The sequence below is a fragment of the Phyllobates terribilis genome, unplaced genomic scaffold (genome assembly GCF_046119375.1).
Source record: "Phyllobates terribilis strain yellow unplaced genomic scaffold, ASM4611937v1 Scaffold_1__5_contigs__length_1240528914, whole genome shotgun sequence".
In the NCBI taxonomy this organism is placed as follows: domain Eukaryota; kingdom Metazoa; phylum Chordata; class Amphibia; order Anura; family Dendrobatidae; genus Phyllobates; species Phyllobates terribilis.
In genome coordinates, this window is record NW_027362761.1 from 452,253,233 (window position 1) to 452,277,673 (window position 24,441).

Below are 24,441 nucleotides of genomic sequence, written 5' to 3' on the forward strand. Positions count from 1 at the left end.
GACTCTATATATGAGTTTCACTTTTTGTATTGAAGAACTGAAATAAATTCCATTTTTGATGATATTCTAATTTTGTGAGAAGCACCTGTATTTGTGCACAAGACACATTTGGTACTAAAATATACCAAGCCACATCACATTTTTCTTACAACTATATCAGCCATCTTCTAATATAGACCTCAAAGAACAAAGTGATAAGAGAGGAGAAGATGCTGCCATATAGGAAAATCACGGAAAGGAGCAAATGGGCACAAACTGTATGAAAGCTAGTTAAAGAATGGCCTGTCCTATAAAAGACTTAGAGAAGAATTATTCTTACATATATAAGAGTTGTTGATCTGACCCATGAAAAAACGACACAAGTCACGTCACTAAATGGGAACAGTGCTGCTGACATCGCTGGATTTTGCCACTGCACTGTTTTTATTTTCGTTAGGATCCTGAATTTGTTACAGTAGAGTTGTTCAGTAGTGGACAACCTCTTTAAGTGACTGGACACTGTCCATAAAATAATTATAACACTTAAAAAAAAAAAACAACACAACCCATGGTTTTATAATACTTCTTCAACCCTAACAAATGTCAATTAGTGCAATTTTTTGGATGTATCTGTATTTTTTATGTTGTTTCAGAAAATCGAATATCTTAATTCTCCATCAGAAGTAAAACTGTGAGACTGCATTGGTATTGGTGGCGTTGTAGTCTAAGTAATTAAATCAGAAAAGCCCCAGTCTGCAGTTCAGCCCTTCATTCACAGCTGTTCCATTGTCTCCGTTCTGATGGCCTAGCACCCTTTGCTCTTGGCATATGATTTTCAGTGCCTACTGCCAAGTGGAACTTTGCTGGCTCAAATCCCTCTATCCCTGCCACCTATCAGCTAAACAAGGGCAGAAATTAGAAAACCGATGCCAGAAAGGAAACCAGCTGCTCATGACCCCGACCTGGTTTTGGCTTAATTTTCCGATATTGAGACCAGCTTAAATGTGAGCTGGCTTTTGTAACTGAGCAGCAGAAAAGTCCTAGAGTAACTAGCACACCTTGAAATGAAATCTGCATAGCTTCACATAAGAGGACAGTGGACCTGTTGTTATCTGTCTCGGTGAGCCATTATGGTGCGCCCAGTTTTACTTTATAATATAGTTATGATGTATTTGCCAAAATAGCAGAATAGTACATGTACAAGTATGTAAAACCACAGCAAATTGCTTTCTGCAGCATAAGGACCAGTTTGAGAACTGCACTTCTGTTATGGGTAAAGTGAATTTGTCAATTGATCAAAGTGTGTAAGCACATCCGAGGCAAATGAAAAATGCTATTGGAAAATGTAATGGATATATTCATTTTTTCCTCCAGAGGTGGCGCTCCCCTTCTGAGTATTCAATCTGCTCTCAGCAGCTTACCTAGAAATAATGCACACTCTGATTGTATATTCTACATATGCCTATGATAAATGCAAGAGCAATGCCCACAATATGCCGGGAAAAGAGAACGTCAGCTTAAGGCTCTATTCACTTTAGTACTTCATGTCTTTGGTGGCTGATACACATATGCTGCTAGGAACACATTAATGTGAACAGTCACATGTATTTCATGTCCCTGGATCTACAGGTAGGGCAGAATGGAAGAAAACATAGCTGACGACAATTGCCATGTGAAGAGTACTTGCAAAAGATATCGAGGATTTAATTTGCAGGTCATGGAATAGTTATGATGCTAAAAGGAAAAAAATGCAAAAAATATATAAAACCAATATACATTGTAATATACGTTTCAATGACCCTTAGAGAAATGCACTTACCAGTGATGTATTCACAGCACTGACCTTAAACTAGTAATTTATTGTTTTGGCATATTATCAGGAATATCTTCTTTTTTTTTTTTTTAGAGAGAGAGCGTTCCTCAGTAATTATAAATAGGCTTTAAAAGTGAGAGCACTTTGAATGTTGCTGTGAATATGCCCTTAGTCACATCTGTGCTTGTGGTTTTGAAGGCGGAGCTGCTTAAAGGGAGTCTGTCTGTGCCTTTATCACCATTTAATCAATTACAACATCTGGTGGGAGTGTTAAATCCATTAGCAAACATACCTATGTGCCTGTGAAGAGAGGTCTAATTACATAGAAAGCAGAGTTAGCTCACATACAGTATATGCATATAAGGATGCTAGCGCTCATTGGGCAGTCCAGATCTTTCTGTAAGACATGCTCAGCGCCCTTCTTTTCCTCTCCTTTTGCCCCAATTGACTGCTCTAGCATTCTGGAGCCATCAGCCATGACAAAGGGGGAAGCATAAGACACCCCTTAAAAACAACCCTCCTCTCGAATAGGAACTCATCTGGCAATCACATAATTCTACCTGAATTTCAATACATCCTTTCTAAATGTGCTAAACTAGACATGTGCCAAGACTGCTAATTATAAAGCTATAAGGGTATGTGCACACTGTGCGTTTTTGATGCGGCAATTCCGCACGGAATTGGCCTAAAAAACGCATTGCAATCCTTATCCCATGATTTCCTATGAGATTTAGGCAGACCAGTGCACATGATCAGGATTTTTCCTGACTGAATTTCATGTTCGTAAAAATAAGCAGCATGTCCATTCTTTGTGCTGATTTGCCTGTGTTTTTCCTATAGAATGCATTGGAAAAAAACGCATGGCAAATGAGCAGACAAAAACACACAAAAAACGCATGAAAATGCATCAAAAACGCCCGGAATTTCTCCAGTGTTTTTGGCGCCAAGAGGTACAGAACCTTGCAAAAACGCTGCAGAAATTTCTGCAAGTCACACATTCTTGATTGATAGAAAAAAGGGAAAATAACCTAACATCTAACGCAAAATAACCCTTTTACATAAAGGTAATCTTTAATAATCACAACATGACACATATAACATGAAAAAAGTGCCCATAAAAAAGTGACTTAGTGCAAGTAGTTCTGCAGGATGACTGGATCTTCTCCTGATGAACCAACCACTAACGGGGAAACGCGTCGAGAAGTACTAAGGGCAACCCAATATCTTTGCAAAGATAAGTTTATTTTCTAATTCACTATATATTATGTTGCTATTATGTTTTGGCAGACATGACGCTGACATCTGCCTGCCACTCTTAATAACTGTGGATCCATCAGCATAGGGAACCAAAGGGTTTCTGCATCTAAAGTGGGATGCGTGAATAGTGTCTTAGCTTATCTTGTGGGCTGCACTCCTGATATGTTAATTTGTGTTGGCATGGGGGATAAAATTAGTAGGACCTATTAGCATCGGATATGTATCCCCCAACTGCATTTTCCTGCTGTTTTTAAATAAGTGATTTATGCATTTAAAGTTTTTTTCTGTGTCTAAACCTCACACTAAGATTTTGTATATCCAGTGGCAAAAAAATCATGTCTATCGCCACTGGCGGGGGTGTGGGGGAAGGAACCTCACAGGTCAGTATCCATATAACTACCTACACTAAGTCACTTTTTTATGGGCACTTTTTTCATGTTATATGTGTCATGTTGTGATTATTAAAGATTACCTTTATGTAAAAGGGTTATTTTGCGTTAGATGTTAGAAATTTCTGCAAGCAATTCCTGATCGTGCGCACATAACCTAAGAGTAGAGATAAACAGTAAAAAATAAAAAGTTAGTCAGGACCTCCTAAAAGCGAAATACATGGGCAAGCGCAAATCTGCTGTAACTTCAGTGCAAAAGCAAACATAACAAACAAAAAGGAGGCAGCTTCATCTGTGTGCACTAGTATATACTCAAACAATAGTTACACATACAGTGTACATTGCGTATACACTAGTGCACACATGATGTTTATATATAAACACTGTATGTGTAATTATTGTGTGAGCATACACTAGTGCACATGTATAAATATTCTAAGGTAGCAGCTCTTCCTCCAGTGAATTTAGCAAGACAGTGACACAGGTAAGTTGAATAAAATGTCATTTTTTGTCCAAATACTGCACACATGAAATTTGCTCACCTCCAGATGGCAGCCGGGAACACATGAAATAAAGTTCAGTGCCACTGGCACTTGCACCCCCATAAGGTTCTTGGGTGCTAACGTGTTTGCTCATGTCCCTGACTCTGGTCTGTGTTAGTTTCACACATCCTGGCATACGTCCACAGCGGGAATTGGATGGTCCGCCCCCAGCAGTTCGTCCCCAGCAATTCGCCCCTGGGCGAATCTTCCTGGGGGCGAAATGATAGGGGCGAAATGTACCTGGGGGTGAACAGATGGGGGCGAACTGCTGGGGGCAAATTGCTGGGGGCGAACTGCTGGGGGGCGAAACTTCCTATAACCGTCCACAGCACCTTCAGCTCTGCTACATGTGAAATCCCAAACACAAAACTGACCCACCCAAACCTTAACTGCAAGTTTAAATTAAAACCGTGGCCATGGGCCACTTGTAAGACCTGGGGTAGAGGGAGAGATCCATCCCACTACCATCATACATATCTCTCCAAAAATATAAACACAATACAGGTTTCCTAAACTGATTTGGTCAAATAACAACCCAGTCCACACTTACTTTTATTTTGCATGGTAACCACAGCTGTAGCTGTGATTACAATGCTCTCCAGCCTTCAATATGATTCTAAGCACATTCTGGGGGATACAGAATGGCCCTCGCCTATGATTCCCCTCACTGTCTTACAATATATATGTATTATTTTACATTGTTTTACTGCCATATTTACCACACTTATAAAAAGTGCAAATTTTGATCAAACTCTGTGAGCTCACCTGCCACAATAAGGGTACCTCATACACTAAACTGAGCTCAACATTGTAAAAATGCTTATATAGGTCCATCAACATGAGATACATCAAAACTTGAAAAAGGTCAATCTTCCCCTGCAGTACCCTAAATTTCCACTAAATACAGAGAACTTTATGAGCAGGATACTATTCAGCAGAATGAAATCTCCTGTTTGTATTGGTAGTGTCTGTTTTATATAAAAAGCGTCTGCCATGCTTTGATGGTTGTGATCTATTCCCAGTAGTGACCAACCACTGCTGTACTGGAAGAAGAGGTCAGGCGCACTAGTTAAGCAAGTCAGTCCGGTACTCTCCAAATATACATTTGTAAAAAGCTCTGCCAGCACAATGTGACATAAGTTCTCTGCTACAGAAAGGAAAATGATCACGATCTGCTAGGACCAGAATTTTTTTTATTTTTTTGCAAGCTTTTTTTTCATTATAAAAGGAGCTGTCTTTTCACACTGTTCAGAATAATAATCATCAGCAAAAATTGACTAATTGCTCGAGGAGGAAACTCCTTTGATGAAAAAATGATGGAGACCTCAATGCTATCTGTGTCAGTGTGTATAAAAGTAGAATGCGTTAAAAGGTAAAGTGTGGTAGGAATTAATGCGGTCAATCTATTTGTTCATATATTCTATTGAGGAGCGAGGTCACGACGGGGGCAGCATCTCACATAGGATTTACTTCCCTCTGTACTTGCAAATACATCTTCAATGTATCATTTTTAATATTATCGTATTTAACACTCTCCCAGGTTTACAGTTAAGTCATCACCTCCGGCACTGAGTGTACTGAGAAAGAGAAATCTCTTGCACTATTGAAAATCCGCCAGCAATCTGTTTATTTTCGAGCTCACCCAGCTATCACTAATGTGATTTAAATATCAATGTCAACTTGGGAGAAAATAACATTTTAACTCAACTGTTTCTCCGTATCGCATAAAGTTCAGGGATTAGATTCTACAAAGTTCCCTGAATGCACAGCAAAAGTCGAAATTGACAAATATATTGCAGCATATCATTTAACATATTCTTTACTTTAAAAGTGTAGCATTGCTTGTACAAAGATGGTAATGCACAGTAGACAGCAGTCTGTGGGGAAGCAGTAGCAAGACAAAATTAGGCTTGGTTCACATTAATGCAGTGCTTCCAGGCGAGCTCTACGAGGCGGTTTCTGGCGGAATCCCCGATGTATTCCAATTGGAACCCCAACCGAGCCCTGACGGAGCCATTCATTTGAATGAAACTGATGGATAGTGGATACTCTCAAAGGTGAGGAGGGTCAGTCATTGAAAAAGAGATAGGGTGCTCGTTGATTGGAGCTGACCACTTTGCTCCCTAAAAAAATTGATTATTTAAAAACATGGAGGAACCGCAAACTAGTAGGCACAAAAAATGCTTCTGTAATTTTTTTGTTTTTTTTTCTCACATCCAAAGTTCACACCACATAGAGGTCACTGTAATTATTTGCTAGAAGGTGAAAAATAGCAAAATTCAAGGTTATATGCCCATGGTGAGGCTTAAGATCACCAGGGGTATCCAGTTGACTTGTAAATAGAGGTTTAGGCCCGGAGTGGTATTTCCCAATGGTAAACCCATGCAGTTGGGTTTTTAGAAAGTCATCAGACCTTATCTGCTGCCATAATAATAATAATAATAATAATTTTATTTCTATAGCACCAACATATTCCGCAGCACTTTACAATTAAGCGGGACATATACAGACAATAAAGACAATACAAAGTAGCACATAGTTCAACAGTTACAGGAGGAGTTAGGGTCCTACTCGCAAGCTTACAATCTATAATAAGTGGAAAGTACTTGTCATGTATGTTCCAGTCTTCATTATAATTAATAGGGAATTTCAAAAAAGCTGCATGAGCCGGTCATACCGAGTACAGTTGCCAAATGTTATTGGCTGAATGGGGGATGTGGAGACAAATAAATAGAAGAGACCAGATTCTGAAAAATTTAGAAAGAGGGAACAAGGGAGAGTAGAGTTAGTGAAGTGAGGTGATAGGCTTGTCTAAAGAGATGTGTTTTTAAAGCACATTTAAAAATGTGGGGCTAGGTATTAATTGGATCGTCTAGGGTAGTGCATTCCAGAAAACTAGCGCTACACAAGAGAAGTTTTGGAGACGGAGGTGGGGGGTTTGTATTATGGAGGATGTTAGTCTTAGATCAGTTACAGCAAGGAGAGAATTGGTAGGGTGATAGATAGAGATGCGAGTGGAGATGTTCGGTGGTACAGAAATGTTGAAAGTTTTGTGGGTGGGAGAGATAAGTTTGTATTGTATTCTGTAGCGAATGGGAAACCAGTACAATAACTGGCACAAGGTCGAGGCATCGATGAAGCAGCTGGACAAAAATACGACCCTGGCTGCCACATTCAGGATGAATTTACAGGAGAAAGTTTGGTAAAAGGGAGACCAATTCAGTAGAGAGTTGCAGTAGCCCACTGGACCAAAACTCTCAGAAAGAGCAGAGGCTTAAATGATTAAATCACAGGTTATACTGAATCTTTTCTCACAAAACTATTTATCAATCTACCCAGCTCCCCTGTTGTACAACATTGTACCTGCAGACTGGACTGCATTTTCATGGTGACAGGTTCCCTATAACACTGGTACAACATGTTCTTCTAAATGAGGCCTGAAAGGAGTTGTCCTAAGGTGACAAGTTGTCTCCTATCCACAGGACAGTAATTCAGTAATTTTAAGTCTGACCACTAGGACCTGCACTGAACCAGAGAACAAGGTAGTGATGTAGAACATGTAGTGATGACCACGCATGCACAATACTCCATTTATTTTCTATAGGGCTGGTTGTGTACTCAGATTTTCATTGTCTATGAAACTGCTTGAGATATTACACTAGTGCGCTGGATAATAAATGTATATCATATAACATATGCTTTGGATAGGTGATGCCTTGCCAAATTAAGACTTCTCCTTTAAAACAGAAATCTTAACCTCTGCTAATTCTTACTGTATTTTATGGAATGCAAATTCATGTTACTTAGCAACCACTTGACTTGTCGGCATACCCCACTAGATTGGATACGGCTATATAAAGTGTAGTAACATATTTGCCAACAGCTTCTATTTTGCTGGAAAAATTCCAGTAAAGGGACTACAAAAAAAGAGTATAGTTTAAAAAAACTACACTTAAAGGTGATTGTCGCCATTTTTTTTTTATAAATGAAAAGTATTTACCATAACATGATATGTAAAAAATGTAATCATGAATTGGTGTTATTCTTGTTTTATTATTTTTATGCAGCAATAGAGGGGTGCCATTTTTATTTGCTTGTGTGAAATGTGGTGCAGCACGACACTTAGACAAAGCAAATACGGCACACACTGGATAGGAGACTATGGCAGCAGGGAAAAGAGGCCAGGCTGCCAGAACTATTTTTATATGGAATGTGAAAAAAATAAAAATATATAGTCTTAACATTCTTTAAAAAAACACTTTTTTCACAATACATTCCCTCCAGTCTCCTTTCTTCAATGTTGCTGTGGGCTAAGGGCACACCTTCTTGAGGGGAGGGACATCCTCTTGAGTGACAGTTCTGATTTCGTAGCTTCTGCTTGCTACTATGACACATTCAGGTTTGCTAGTGCTTGTTCTGATGTTCTAAAGTCTACAATGTTATCACTATATTTACATGTAGAGGTAATAGGACCTTTGAACAAGCACATAACTCAAGTGAGCAGTGAGTAGAAGAACTGCTCTGGAAAAAGTTTATAGGGCTGGTGATGTTGCAGGACTGAAAACAGCAGCTCATTCAGGAGCTGTGAAGGAGGTGAGCAGCTAATTCCTGTATAGAAATCAATGGGCTAGAGAGAAGTAGCTGGGATCTCAGGAGTTAACTTATTTGGAATGTAACCAATTCACACAGTGGTGTATACAGACGGAAAAAGGCCGCTGTGCAAGAACAGTATATTGGCCCCTCTTTATGTCAGTGATAGAATCGGCTTGCTGAGTTGAAGGTAGAAGTGGGCCCTTTTACCTCTTTGGCCCCTGTTTAACCAATGATATGTCTTCCCTTGACTGCGCATACTCTGTCAAATTCAGGTGGTAGGTCTCCTTGTAACAAGCTGTACACTGTGTACAATAAAAGCTCTAACAGCAGAAGAATGACAGCAAATACAAAAATGCAAATCATTTGAAAGCTTTTGAGTCATTTGAGGAGGAGTTACAAAAAATAAACAGTAGTACACATGCATGTGTTTCCAAGCTGCTTGCTATATTGCCAATTGAAGGGCCTTTTTACCAATTCATCTTCACTTGTAGAAGGATCTTTATGGTATGTGCACACAATGTCTTTTTCAGGCAGATTCCACTCTGAAAACCGCCCGAAAAAGCACTAACTAAACACTCAAAAGAATGAACATATGCATTTCTATGTGAAATGAGTTGTAGTGCATTTCTTTTGAGCGTCTTTTAACTGCTTCAAGTTTCCAAAGATGCCAAGCAGTTAAAAGAAGTGACCTGACCATTCTTCAGGTATTTTTTGGTATGAAGGTTCTCTATTCTTTCCAATACAAGTCAATGTGAAGTCCCAATTGATGCCCAGAATATTCCCAGGTGTAGTTTTGAGCATTTTCTCAGTGTTTTTTTGTTTGAACAACCGATAATGGTTTCTTTAGTTTTGAAGGAAGTTAAAAAAAAAGACTGGAAATTGCCAGTCAAAAGACACCACAAAAAAAACTATCAGAAAAACCTTTGGGGGTCAAAACGTCTAAAAAGCAACCAGGAAACCATCAAATAACAATAATAAGGACTTTTCTGGAAAAACAAAACGCCATTGTTTTCTGTTTCCTCTTGAAAGTGTCGGCGGGTTTGCCTCATGTGTACATACCTTTAGAGTGACCAAAAGTTATCTTCTAACTCCCAGCTTTCAACAGTAAAGGCAGTAGACTGCATATTCATGAGAAAACCGAGGCTCCAGAGAAAGCCCAGAAGGGAAATAACATAATATGATTAACTATTAGTGTCCTATGTATGATGTATGACATATCCTGCCACCTGCACTTTTCCTTATTTTTAGTTTCTCTTTGTCATAATCTCTTACTGAATACATTTGTTATTTTTGAATATTTGGTATTATGTGTACAAATTTACAAAACTATAAACCAGTCCAGAAATAATAATCCAAAACCAAATTGTAGAGGATTTACCTGGGGAGTAATTGTTACTTTTATTTTTTAGAAAATTTCCGTCTATTAGTAATTTTTTAAAATCCTTTGCAGCCCATTTAATCATTCTATAAACACTATGCAGAAAGCTCACCCTAGAGGTGGATTTAGACTGCTTGAATATAGTTATAGTTTGCTCTATATGTTGTCTACTTTTTTTAAAAAATAATCTTTTATAGAAAATGTTTCACAGCAGGGGCGTAACAATCATGGTCGCTGAAGGTGCGACCGCAAACGGGCCAGCCGATGACAGCGCTGGATCCCTGCACTGCAATACATGTCGCTGACCAGTCAGAGGCCAGCAGCTGACGTTGGCGTGCCAGCACACTGAAGTCAGCTACAGAAGAGGACGCAGCACGTAGTGGGAGTGGAGGACGATAAGAATTGTTATTTATTTACTTTTTTTTTATGTATTGGAATAAACTAGCTGAACATAATACACCGCGTGCAGAATTATTAGGCAAATGCGTATTTTGATCACTTTGATACTTTTTCTACATGTTGTCCTACTCCAAGCTGCATAGGCTTGAGAGCCAACTACCAATTAAGTAAATCTGGTGATGTGCATCTCTGTATTGAGGAGGGGTGTTGTCTAATGACATCAACACCCTATATAAGGTGTGCTTAATTATTAGGCAACTTCTTTTCCTTTGGCAAAATGGGTCAGAAGAGAGATTTGACGGGCTCTGAAAAGTCCAAAATTGTGAGATGTCTTGCAGAGGGATGCAGCAGTCTTGAAATTTCCAAACTTTTGAAGAGTGATCACCGAACAATCAAGCGTTTCATAGCAAATAGCCAACAGGGTCGCAAGAAGCGTGTTGGCCAAAAAAGGCGCAAAAAACTGCCCATGAATTGAGGAAAATCAAGCGTGAAGCTGCCAAGATGCCATTCGCCACCAGTTTTGCCATATTTCAGAGCTGAAACATTACTGGAGTATCAAAAAGCACAAGGTGTGCGATACTCAGGGACATGGCCAAGGTATGGAAGGCTGAAAAACGACCACCTTTGAACAAGAAACATAAAATAAAATGTCAAGAATGGGCCAAGAAGTATCTTAAGACTGATTTTTCAAAGGTTTTATGGACTGATGAAATGAGAGTGACTCTTGATGGGCCAGATGGATGGGCCAGAAGCTGGATCAGTAAAGGGCAGAGAGCTCCACTCCGACTCAGATGCCAGCAAGGTGGAGGTGGGGTACTGGTATGGGCTGGTATCATCAAAGATGAACTTGTGGGACCTTTTCGGGTTGAGGATGGAGTGAAGCTCAACTCCCAGACCTACTGCCAGTTTCTGGAAGACAACTTCTTCAAGCAGTGGTACAGGAAGAAGTCGGTATCGTTCAAGAAAAACATGATTTTCATGCAGGACAATGCTCCATCACATGCATCCAACTACTCCACAGCGTGGCTGGCCAGTAAATGTCTAAAAGAAGAAAAAATAATGACATGGCCCCCTTGTTCACCTGATCTGAACCCCATAGAGAACCTGTGGTCCATCATAAAATGTGAGATCTACAGGGAGGGAAAACAGTACACCTCTTGGAGCAGTGTCTGGGAGGCTGTGGTGGCTGCTGCACGCAATTTTGATCGACAACAGATCAAGCAACTGACAGAATCTATGGATGGAAGGCTGTCATCATGAAGAAAGGTGGCTTTATTGATCACTAATTTTTTTGGTTTTTGTTTTTGCATGTCAGAAATGTTTATTTCTAAATTTTGTGCACTGATATTGGTTTACCTGGGGAAAATAAACAAGTGAGATGGGATTATATTTGGTTTTTATTAAGTTGCTTAATAATTCTGCACAGTAATAGTTACCTGCACAAGCAGATATCCTCCTAAGATAGCCAAATCTAAAAAAACCCACTCTAACTTCCAAAAATATTAAGCTTGGATATTTATGAGTCTTTTGGGTTGATTGAGAACATAGTTGTTGATCAATAATAAAAATAATCCTCTAAAATACAACTTGCCTAATAATTCTGCACACAGTGTAGTACATGGGATGGGGAGCATTATACAAGGAAGGGGTCCAGGATGAAGGACATTACACCAGGAAGAGGCACAGGATGGGGGTCATTGTACCAAAATGGAGCACAGGATGGGAGTCATTATGCCAGGAAGGGGCCCAAGATGAAGGACATTACACCAGGAAGGGACCCAGGATGTGAGTCATTATACCAGAATGGGGCACAGGATGGGTGTCATTATACCAGGAAGGAACCCAAGATGAGGGACATTTTAAAATCAAGAGGCCTAGGAGAGGGGATATTATTAAATAAAGGGGTACGGGATTGGGGACATTATACTAGGAAGGGGTCTAGGAGGAGAGACATTATTACAGGATGGGGACCATGATAAGGGAGATTATTACAGGAGACAGCCAGGACGGGGGACATTATTACTTGGAGGGTGAACACGCATGTCATTATCTTGTATAGAATGCTACTAGGGCCCATACATCTAAACAACATGCCGGTAGGGGCCGAGGTCTAAATTTTGCACCACGGTCTGTCGGACTCTACTTACGCTACTTTTTCTTAGAAGTGTATCAATTCACTCAAGGACCCATTCATTATTACATTTGCCCCTCTTTGTTTGTTTTGATTTTTTTTAGTGTGTTTTTGATTTGTACAAAATTCTTCTTTTAAGTTTTGCCTTTTTTGAAGTCTATTTTCTATATATGCACCACTTTTTTATGTTTGTCATCGTGGGCCGGGTTTGGGATTTCCAGATATTTTTGACTGATCCATGAATTTCTGCTTTTTAAAAGTCGCAAACATTTTTGCACAAATGGGCTCCAATCTTCCCTTGTAATGATTTATATATTCCTGAAATTTTTGTGCAAATTCAGCAACTTTGTAGCTGAAAATACAAAAAGAATTAAAAAAAAGTTTTTTTGATTTTGTTCAAAATTCTTGAAGCACATGCACTCTTTTGAGAAATTTTGCACAAAAACATCAACGAATAGCAGAAGACAAAAAAAAGAGGCAAAGGATGAATAGGGCCCATAATCTACATTAGAAGGCTACGTAGTCTTCTTTATCGTAAGGGTACGTGCCTGCGATCAGTATTTGCATCGCTTTGGATGCAGCTCACCCGCTCTGCGTCCAAAACGCTGCGTTCTACATTAGAAGCACCATGGATGGGATTTATAGAAATCCCATGCCCACTGTGCTTCTATTTCACGCCGAGTAAACTCACTGGTGATGTGGCTTTACGAGCTGCAGCATGTCAATTTCCCCCGATTGAATTTATAGGGTGTGGTAACTCCGCATGTGTTCAATGAACACATGTGGATTTACCTGCGTGATCGGACACAGCGCTTTGTATGCAGCAAAAATACGTTGTATCCAATGCGCTGCTGGTTCCTGATCTTGGGGACGTAGCCTAAGTGATATGGCAAGGCTCGTTAAAGGATAGATATAGACTTTTAGGATTGCTATTTCCAATAGGTGGCATTACAGTTCAAATCCTCTTCCACTCTGAAGAGGCAATTAGCATATTTAATTTTCCAAAGGACCATTGGCTCCTTATACTGGCATGTCAGGCATGTCACTATCTACGAGAAACGTTATCCCTCAGACCTAAGTCAGAGACCTCTCATACTACCAAATCAGATCTCATGCTTTGCAATGAGGAGGAGCAACACCTTGAAACACGTGTCTGCAAATTTTTTTTTCTATCCCAACTCATGTGGCAAGGCACATTAAAGGGATGATATTGATTTTTAGGATTGCTACTTCTAAAATGTGGCACTAGAGTTCAAGTCCTCTTCCTCTCTGAAGAGACAGTTTGCATATTTGACATCTTATACAAACTTTTGCTATTCCTCAAATGCTGGCATTATGGTAAATACTTGAGATTTTCAGTACATTGAGATTCCTGGAAAAAGTAAAGGTCCACTTAAAGATTTATTGATTTACTGTTAGTAACTAGTATTGTCAGATTATGAAGCAGAAATTGTGGTTCTCGAGCATGGGAAATGCAATGTCAGAGTGGTGGCACATCACAATGTGAGGAATGTATATTGTATTTGCAAGCTATGTAGAATACATTGCATCGGCATAGATTAGTGTTAGAATATGAGAGATTAATTACAATTTCGGAGTAAAAGACAGATACATTATACTGTTCTATTTGAAGGATATTTCTTTTATCAGATAAAATAAGTGATATGTGAATATGGGCCTTCTACATTCTTTTTATATTCATTGTGCACATTTTTAAGTGAAAATACATAGCAAAGATATGGCAAGTGCCAACAGTACAGTGTGCAGATACTTTAGCTCAAAGGCTCGAAAAAACTTCATACCTGCAATTAGGCCTAAGGCTGCATTCACACCTCCGTATTAACAGTCTGTGTGGAAACCATACGCTTGGTAGAAAGGAACAAATCCCATCAGAGAAAAGTAGAAGAATTTTGTGCCTTTCACAAGGGAGCTAGTCCTGCTTTTCGCCCTTACACAGACCAATATTAGGGATTTGTGAAAGCAGCCCATCTCTTGTACAAGGCCACGTTACAGACTCTTGTGTAGAGTTGCCGTATGTCCGTATGTCTTTGGACAATTCGGAGATAGAGTTATTTCTCATTTCCAGGAAACAAAAATGGATGCTTCTGTGATTTTCTTAGAAACTGAACAATCTTCCATTATACATTCTGATTAAAGGGAACCTGTCACCTGATCCATTCTGCCCAAACCACGGGCGGCGTAAATCGCAGGTTGGCTGCACGATTGCAGCCAGGTATATCTTTCTACGCTTGGACAGTGGCATGGTTTAGGGGCCCTGAGATGTTCCATTTGTCAACAGTATTTGTGAACGGGTGATCCATTTCCGATCTGTAATGTGGCGCTTATAGCCAGTATGGAAAATAAGCATGGACTTCTCCATCACTTATGATACTCTGGATATATTTTTGTATTTCTTCTTGAAGAAAAAAATGGTGCCTCACAGCGGCACCTTATGGAAATTCACATAGTGCCAAAAGTCTATGTAATGGACCCTTAGGAACTCTGTATGCCTTCACACAGTGTTAGGTAATGTGAAATTGTCAGTGGCAGATATAGTCCATGGACTTTGAAGTTTCTATCAGTAAAAGCCATGGCCCTGATTCATAAAGGTTTTTTGGCCAAAAAAGTGGAGTAAAGAATTTTGAAAAGTTACAAAATGTTGTCTCAGCTCCGAGCACCAAAATTTAGCAACTTTTGGCTTTTTCATACCAGTTTCTCCCAGCTCTAGCAAAATGGGTGGAGCTGGGGCTGGATGGGGTCGCGGCAGGGAAATGACAACACAGCTCATCTCTTTGATGACAAGCAGTGGCATTCCCTACACCAAAAATCTTAAAAATCTTACTCCAGACAGGGACTGGAGTAAGATTTCTCGTGAGGAGTACGCCACTCCTCAGATGCTCCTGATTCATGAAGTGGCATGTGCCTGTTCAAATCAGGAGCATGTGACTCCACCACTCATCATCAAGACCAGCGAGAAAATTGTCAGTCTTGATGAATAAGTGCCTATGTTTTTAGTCATCACACCACCTTTGAGCCTCCAAAATTGCTGTATTTTGTACAGTGTGAATTTTTTTTAGCAAAACCCATGGTGCTTTTTCTGTGATTGTGTGCTGTTCTTACCACTTAGACGGCCATTTTAGGGTAGGTACATCGATAAGAAAAGAAACAACTAGCTGCTTTTTATTGTCTGGAAACCAAGGAGCTGAGATCCTTACTAGTGTTGAGCGAGCATGCTTGACACTGCTCAGTACTCGCCTGAGCATCACGCTACTCGGGATGTTCGATCACCGAGCATTTCCGGGTTACTCGGGCGGGAGCTCGGGTCTCCGCCCTGCATGTTTGGCGCTCTTTACAGAGCCAATGAACATGCAGGGATTGCCAGCCAGTCACTGTAATGCAGCAGCCATGTTGTTTGTGGGCATTACAGTGATTGGTTGGCCGCACAGCGTCACCTTGAGTATTTAAAACCGGGCGCCGCCATCTTGGACACAGTCGCTCCGGATCAGACAGTGTAGGGACAGCGCTGCTGATTTAGGGAGAGATATATCCTGCGAAATAGTTAGTGTAGGGTCTGTAAAGGCTGCCAGATCAAACAAACAGTCCTTCTCAGGACTAATATTCATCCCAGATATCAGGCAGGCAGGCAGGCTGTATAGGAGACGCAGTGGTTATACCAGCAAACGCTGCATTACAGTCCTGTGTGCTCCTGTTGCTGAAATTGCTGGACTTAGCTCCAGGTCTCGGGGGCCAGGAAAAATCCTTTTTTTTCATCTAAATCCTCTTTTTTTTTTCCTCCTTCACACTGTACAAATACCCGACTTATTAACCTTTTGGTGTCCCCCCCCCCCCCCAAAAAAAATAGGGAAATAGAAGTGTGGTTTTGCAGTTCCATGGGCCATTTGTATCTAAAAAAAACAGTTTGAGTGTGTCGCTCACTGTTCAGCCGCAAATATATATATTTAAAAAAGTCTGGTATACACCAGTAAATTATAACTGTGGTTTTGCTGTTCCACGGTAAAAAAATCTCTATTATCCTGTTTTTGGCATTTTTTGCCGTAAAAAAAGAAATAATAGTGTCTCCCAGATTTTTCAGACACAAATATATCTATTGAAAATAGTCTGGTGTAGGCCAGAGAGACAGAAGTGTGCTTTTGCTGTTCCACGGTAAAAAATCTCTATTATCCTGCTCTTGGCATTTTTTGCCGTAAAAAAAAAATAATAGTGTCTCCCTGATTTTTCAGACACAAATATATCTGTTGAAAATAGTCTGGTGTAGGCCAGAGAGACAGAAGTGTGCTTTTGCTGTTCCACGGTAAAAAATCTCTATTATTCTGCTCTTGGCATTTTTTGCCCTAAAAAATAAATAATAGTGTCTCCTAATTGTTCAGACACAAATATATCTGTTGAAAATAGTCTGGTGTAGGCCCGAGAAATACAAGTGTGGTTTTGCAGTTCCACGGTTCAAACCTCTGTATTATCCACTTTTGGGCCATTTGTATCTAGAAAAAAAACAGTTTGAGTGTGTCGCTCACTGTTCAGCCGCAAATATATATATTTAAAAAAGTCTGGTATACATACACCAGTAAATTATAACTGTGGTTTTGCTGTTCCACGGTAAAAAAATCTCTATTATCCTGCTTTTGGCATTCTTCGCCGTAAAAAATAAATAATAGTGTCTCCTGATTGTTCAGACACAAATATATCTGTTGAAAATAGTCTGGTGTAGGCCCGAGAAATACAAGTGTGGTTTTGCAGTTCCACGGGTCAAATCTCTGTATTATCCTGCTTTTCGCAATTTTTGGCCGTAAAAAATAAATAATAGTGTCTCCTGATTGTTCAGACACAAATATATCTGTTCAAAATAGTCTGGTGTAGGCCCGAGAAATACAAGTGTGGTTTTGCAGTTCCACAGTTCAAACCTCTGTATTATCCACTTTTGGGCCATTTGTATCTAAAAAAAACAGTTTGAGTGTGTCGCTCACTGTTCAGCCGCAAATATATATATTTAAAAAAGTCTGGTATACATACACCAGTAAATTATAACTGTGGTTTTGCTGTTCCACGGTAAAAAATCTCTATTATTCAGCTTTTGGTATTTTTTCCATAAAGAAAAACAGTAATAATTTCTCCCTGATTGTTCAGATTGTTTAAAAGAGTCGGATGTAGGCCAGAGAAATAGAACTGTGGTTTTCCTCTTCCACGGTTCTAATCTACTTTTTATTACCCTTTTTCCATTGATAGTGCGAGTGTAAGCTATTTTACTTAATTTACAATGGGCAAGGCGCGTGGCAAGGGACGTGGAACTGGACGTTCTGGTGATGGTGCGTGCAGAGGACGGGGCCGTGGCCAAAGTGAAAATGTGCCACAACCAACAGCCACATCTTCTCGCTCCCACTTCTTGACCAAATTACTAGAGAAGCACAGAACAACACCAGTATTGCGAACTGATCAGTGTGAACAGGTTATTAATTGGATAGCAGATAATACTTCCAGTTACCTGGGCACCACCACCTCCGGCCTGTCTTCCACACGGTCGACTCTTAGTAGCCGTGAGTCTCGACCGCATACTCCTCCTCACCCTGATGCTCCTTCCTCCCACCATGCCGAATGTCGTCAGACAGCAACTGATCCCACACTTGGACACTCTGAAGAGCTGTTCACTGGTCCATTTCCAGATTTGTGCCCCTCGCCTGCTCCACTTGAAGTGGTGGAAGAGGAGATCCCATGTAGTGATGCCCAAATATTTGAACAGCCACGGCCACAGGAAGTCGACGCTGGCAATTTGTCACAAGAGGTGGACGATGACGAGATACAATTGCCAGGAAGTGAGGAGGAGGATCATGGTGCGCAAGTGGAAGCGGAGGAGGTGGTGGATAATCTAGTAACTGACCCAACGTGGCAGGAGGACATGCAGAGTGAGGCCAGCAGCACACAGGGGGAGGGAGGCAGAGTACCCCAACAGGCAGGAAGAAGCAGTGTAGTGGCCGCAGACAGAAGGCGGGCAACCGTTCCCCGTTACACCAACACGAGGGACGTTGCCAGTACAAGCGGTAGGTCTTCCAGAGTCTGGAATTTTTTTAAAGACTCTGCTAATAACCCCAAAAAAGCCATTTGTACCACCTGCCATGCCAGCATCAGCAGGGGTGACAAAACTACCAGTCTGACCACCACCAGCATGATCAGGCACATGGCAACAAAGCACCCGACTTTGTGGGGTGAACCCCAGGGTCCACGACCAGTGTCAGCAGGTGTCACCACTGCTTCTTCCACTGTTGTGCGTGCAATAGAACCCCTTGTTGTGTGTGCAAGGCAATCCCCTGTCCATACTGCATGCAAAGATGCCCCCTCCTCTCAGTCTTCACTTGTTATGGCAGTTTCTCAAAAAACAGCATCAACGTCCACGTTCACGTCCCACCGCAGCGTTCAATTGTCCATATCCCAGACCTTTGAACGAAAGCGGAAATTCGCAGCTAACGCCCCACAGGCCACAATCCTAAATTCGCACATTTCATGTCTGCTTGCGTTGGAAATGCTGCCTTTTAGGCTGGTGGAGACGGAATCCTTCCGCAACCTTATGGCGGTAGCCGTCCCTCGGTACTCGGTCCCCAGCCGACACTATTTTGCCTGGTGTGCCATCCCCGCACTACACAAGCACGGGTCCCAAAACATCTGCCTTGCCCTCAACAACGCAGTTACTGGGAGAGTCCACCGGACACGTGGACAAGTGCTTGTGGCCAGGGACGGTACATCTCCCTGACGGCAAATTGGGTAAACATAGTGGAAGCCAGGACCCAGTCGGACCTTGGGACGGAACACATCCTCCCCACACCGAGGATTGCGGGCCCTATGTCAGTCAGAGTTGCCCCCACAGTGCACAGCTCCTGCGCATCATGATCCTCCTCCTCCTCATGTTCAGCATCCATCTCAGATATCACCACATCAGTTACAAGCTGGAAGCACTGCAGTACTGCCTCCGCCAAGCGACAACAGGCTGTGCTGAAACTCCTAAGCTTAGGTGAGAAACCTCACACTGCTTTGTGAGTTGTGGACAGCTGTGAAAGAGCAGGCAGATCTGTGGCTGAGACCGCTGAACCTACATCCAGGCATGGTCATGTGTGACAATGGCCGTAACCTGGTGGCGGCTCTGAGGCGAGGCGAGATCACACACGTACCATGCCTGGCTCATGTGCTTAACCTCGTGGTTCAGCGGTTTCTTAAATCGTACCCCGAGTTGCCAGATCTGCTCATCAAAGTACGCCGCCTGTCAGCTCATTTTCGCAAGTCAGCTACAGTTTCTGCCGCCCTTGCTGTGTTGCAGCAGTGTTTGCAGCTTCCGTCACACCGACTGGTGTGTGATGTCCCCACACGTTGGAACTCTACCCTCCACATGTTGCAAAGGATTTGTGAGCAGAAGAGAGCAGTTGTGGAGTACCAGCTGCAACAAGGCCGTCGATATTCAGGTCAAACTCCACACATAAGACCTCAGGAGTGGACCTGGATGTCTGACATCTGTACCATCTTGACAAACTTTGAGGAGTCCACCCAGATGGTGAGTGACGATGATGCCATCATTAGCATCAGCATTCCACTTGTCTGTCTTTTGCAACGCTCTCTGCAGAGAATTAAAGAGGCGGCATTGCAGCCAGAATATGATGAGATGGATCAAGAAGCCGTAGCGGTCGATTGCACACAGCCCAGCCTCATCTCATCCCAACGTGCATTGGGGGACAATGAGGGAGAGGAGGAGGAGGAGGAAGAACAGGAGCTTGTATCATGCGCTGTAGACGGTAGTACCAGTACAACTGTCATACCGTCGGTTCAGCGTGGGTGGCCTGAGGACAGGGGGGAAGAGGAGGAGGAGGAGAGCATGGTCAGTCGTCATCTTGGTGAGGACACAGAAGTCTTGCCCGTTACCAGTCTGGCACGCATGACTGACTTTATGTTACGCTGCCTTAACCGTGACCCTCGCATTGTCAAAATGTTGGGTGACAGTCATTACTGGTTGGTGACACTTTTAGACCCCCGCTACAAGGAGAACTTTCACTCTCTTATTCCTGAGGTGGAGAGGTCTACAAAAATGGGGCAGTACCAGAAGGCCCTTGCTGCAGAACTGATAAAAAAGTTCCCATCTGAACACACTAGCCACAGAGGTCACAGTTCGTTGACCAACCAAGGCGTACAAGCGAGAGAGAGGCAACTCCAATCCAGCAGAGGCAGGGGAACACTGTCAACGTTCTTTGACAGTTTTCTGAGACCCGCCCAGCTTACAGGCCCTGAGGCGCGGGGTACTCTCACAAGGAGTGGAAAGTTTCAAAAGATGGTGAGGGAGTACCTTGCCGACCGTACCAGCGTCCTCCGTGATTCCTCTGTGCCTTTTAATTATTGGGTATCCAAGCTGGACACTTGGAATGAACTCGCTCTGTACGCCTTGGAGGTCCTGGCCTTCCCTGCCGCTAGCGTGTTATCGGAGCGTGTTTTTAGTGGCGCTGGGGGAATTATAACTGATAAGCGCACTCGCCTGTCAACTGACAATGCTGACAAGCTGACCCTTATCAAAATGAACAAGGGCTGGATTGGGCCAGACTTCTCATCACCACCAAATAACAGCAGAGTAACATAAAGTCAAATCCACTGTGTTATTTCGGGAGGTGTATTCACATGCACCGCTTCACACCCACACATGGGTATACACTTCCTCATTTTGACTGTATTTTTCTCTTCTCCTTATCCTCAGCCTCCACCACCACTATACCACCAGGGTGACCGTGGTCCGTGTTGCCATTATTGAAAGTTCCTCCGTCCCTATTTTTGTCAGCTTTTGCTTGAAAGGCATAAGCAAAGACTGTGGGAGACCCACTCCCCAATCATGGGAATAATGTTTGTAATATGCTGTACTGCATGGCTCTTGTTAGGGGCATTGCAAGTTCCTCCGTCCTAATTTTTGGCAGCTTTTGCTTGGAAGGCATAAGCAAATACTATGGGAGACCCACTCCCCAATCATGGGAATAATGTTTGTAATATGCTGTACTGCATGGCTCTTGTAAGGGGCATTGCAAGTTCCTCCATCCTAATTTTTGGCAGCTTTTGCTTGGAAGGCATAAGCAAATACTATGGGAGACCCACTCCCCAATCATGGGAATAATGTTTGTAATATGCTGTACTGCATGGCTTTTGTAAGGGGCATTGCACGTTCCTCCATCCTAATTTTTGGCAGCTTTTGCTTGGAAGGCATAAGCAAATACTATGGGAGACCTACTCCCCAATCATGGGAATAATGTTTGTAATATGCTGTACAGCATGGCTCTTGTAAGGGGCATTGCAAGTTCCTCCATCCTAATTTTTGGCAGCTTTTGCTTGGAAGGCATAAGCAAATACTATGGGAGACCCACTCCCCAATCATGGGAATAATGTTTGTAATATGCTGTACTGCATGGCTCTTGTAAGGGGCATTGCAAGTTCCTCCATCCTAATTTTTGGCGGCTTTTGCTTGGAAGGCATAAGCAAATACTAAGGGAGACTCACTCCCCAATCATGGGAATAATGTTTGTAATATGCTGTACTGCATGGCTCTAGTAAGGGGTATTGCAAGTTCCTCCATCCTAATTTTTGGCAGCTTTTGCTTGGAAGGCATAAGCAAATACTATGGGAGACACACTCCCCAATCATGGGAATAATGTTTTTAAAATGCTGTACTGTATGGCTCTTGTAAGGGGCATTAAAAGCATCTTGTTGAGCTACTGCAACCTCCACCACTTTTCCGAGGGGCATTAAAAGCGTCTTTTTAAGCTACTGGGACCTCCACGTCTCTTCTGAGGGGCATTAAAAGCATCTTGTTAAGCTACTGGGACCTCCACGTCTCTTCTGAGTGGCATTAAAAGCAACTTGTTAAGCTACTAGGACCTCCACGTCTCTTCTGAGGGGCATTAAAAGCGTCTTGTTAAGCTACTGGGACCTCCACCACTTTTCCAAGGGGCATTAAAAGTGTCTTGTTAAGCAACTGGGACCTCCACGTTTCTTCTGAGGGGCATTAAAAGCATCTTGTTAAGCTACTGGGACCTCCACCACTTTTCCGAGGGGCATTAAAAGCGTCTTGTTAAGCTACTGGGACCTCCACGTCTCTTCTGAGGGGCATTAAAAGCATCTTGTTAAGCTACTGGGACCTCCACCACTTTTCCGAGGGGCATTAAAAGCGTCTTGTTAAGCTACTGGGACCTCCACGTCTTTTCTGAGGGGCATTAAAAGCGTCTTGTTAAGCTACTGGGACCTCCACCACTTTTCCGAGGGGCATTAAAAGCGTCTTGTTAAGCTACTGGGACCTCCACTTCTATTCTGAGGGGCATTAAAAGTGTCTTGTTAAGCTACTGGGACCTCCACCACTTTTCCGAGGGGCATTAAAAGCATCTTGTTAAGCTACTGGGACCTCCACGTCTCTTCTGAGGGGCATTAAAATCATCTTGTTAAGCTACTGGGACCTCCACCACTTTTCCGATGGTCATTAAAACCATCTTGTTAAGCTACTGGGACCTCCACGTCTCTTCTGAGGGGCATTAAAAGCGTCTTGTTAAACCACTCTGAACTCCACAGCTCTTCCAAGGAGCATTGAAATGTTGTTTTTTATTAATTCTAACCTCCACGACTCTTCGAATGGGCATTGCATTTCCTCCTAATTTTTGGCAGCTTTTGCTTGGAAGGCATAAGCAAAGACTGTGGGAGACCCACTCCCCAATCATGGGAATAATGTTTGTAATATTCTGTACTGCATGGCTCTTGTAAGGGGTATTGCAAGTTCCTCCATCCTAATTTTTGGCAGCTTTTGCTTGGAAGGCATAAGCAAATACTATGGGAGACACACTCCCCAATCATGGGAATAATGTTTTTAAGATGGTGTACTGTATGGCTCTTGTAAGGGGCATTAAAAGCGTCTTGTTGAGCTACTGCGACCTCCACCACTTTTCCGAGGGCCATTAAAAGCGTCTTGTTAAGCTACTGGGACCTCCACGTCTTTTCTGAGGGGCATTAAAAGCGTCTTGTTAAGCTACTGGGACCTCCACCACTTTTCCGAGGGGCATTAAAAGCGTCTTGTTAAGCTACTGGGGCCTCCACGTCTCTTCTGAGGGGCATTAAAAGAGTCTTGTTAAGCTACTGGGACCTCCACCACTTTTCCGAGGGGCATTAAAAGCATCTTGTTAAGCTACTGGGACCTCCACGTCTCTTCTGAGGGGCATTAAAATCATCTTGTTAAGCTACTGGGACCTCCACCACTTTTCCGAGGGGCATTAAAACCGTCTTGTTAAGCTACTGGGACCTCCACGTCTCTTCTGAGGGGCATTAAAAGCGTCTTGTTAAACCACTCTGAACTCCACAGCTCTTCCAAGGGGCATTGAATTGTTGTTTTTAATTAATTCTAACCTCCACGACTCTTCGAACGGGCATTGCATTTCCTCCTAATTTTTGGCAGCTTTTGCTTGGAAGGCATAAGCAAAGACTGTGGGAGACCCACTCCCCAATCATGGGAATAATGTTTGTAATATGCTGTACTGCATGGCTCTTGTTAGGGGCATTGCAAGTTCCTCCGTCCTAATTTTTGGCAGCTTTTGCTTGGAAGGCATAAGCAAATACTATGGGACACCCACTCCCCAATCATCGGAATAATGTTTGTAATATGCTGTACTGCATGGCTCTTGTTAGGGGCATTGCAAGTTCCTCCGTCCTAATTTTTGGCAGCTTTTGCTTGGAAGGCATAAGCAAATACTATGGGACACCCACTCCCCAAACATCGGAATAATGTTTGTAATATGCTGTACTGCATGGCTCTTGTAAGGGGCATTGCAAGTTCCTCCATCCTAATTTTTGGCAGCTTTTGCTTGGAAGGCATAAGCAAATACTATGGGAGACCCACTCCCAAATCATGGGAATAATGTTTGTAATATGCTGTACTGCATGGCTCTTGTAAGGGGCAT

General features: G+C 42.3%; 1 protein-coding gene across 8 annotated transcripts in view; it reads left to right on the top strand.

Moving 5' to 3' along the window:
* MCTP1 (multiple C2 and transmembrane domain containing 1) overlaps positions 1–24,441 on the top strand; it is a 1,157,412-nt gene that overhangs the window by 1,052,222 nt on the left and 80,749 nt on the right. The gene's annotated exons all lie outside the window — the stretch shown is intronic.